This window comes from Eucyclogobius newberryi, unplaced genomic scaffold (assembly GCF_026437365.1).
Source record: "Eucyclogobius newberryi isolate DKJ021-1_F unplaced genomic scaffold, fEucNew1.0.hap1 SCAF_8, whole genome shotgun sequence".
Classification (NCBI taxonomy): domain Eukaryota; kingdom Metazoa; phylum Chordata; class Actinopteri; order Gobiiformes; family Gobiidae; genus Eucyclogobius; species Eucyclogobius newberryi.
The window spans coordinates 26839261-26839501 of record NW_027316500.1 but is presented as its reverse complement, the minus strand read 5'-3'; positions in this window follow the sequence as shown (position 1 = coordinate 26839501).

Genomic DNA, 241 nt, shown 5'->3' with positions numbered 1-241 from the left:
GTCCAGCCCGGGATCAGCCCAGGCCCGTGTCCCTGTCCCAGTCTGAGCTGTGCGCTTCATACAAAGAGCCCCAGCGCTTTTGTGAAAGTGCAAATCAGTTTGGGCAATTATCATGCGGCTAATGTGTACTGCCCAGTGGTCCTCTTTAATCTCTTAATCCACGGATCCAAGGGGCTCGCTTGGACATAATTTAGTACAATCTGACTACCCCTCGCGACGCGATAAGGGAAGGCTGCAGCGC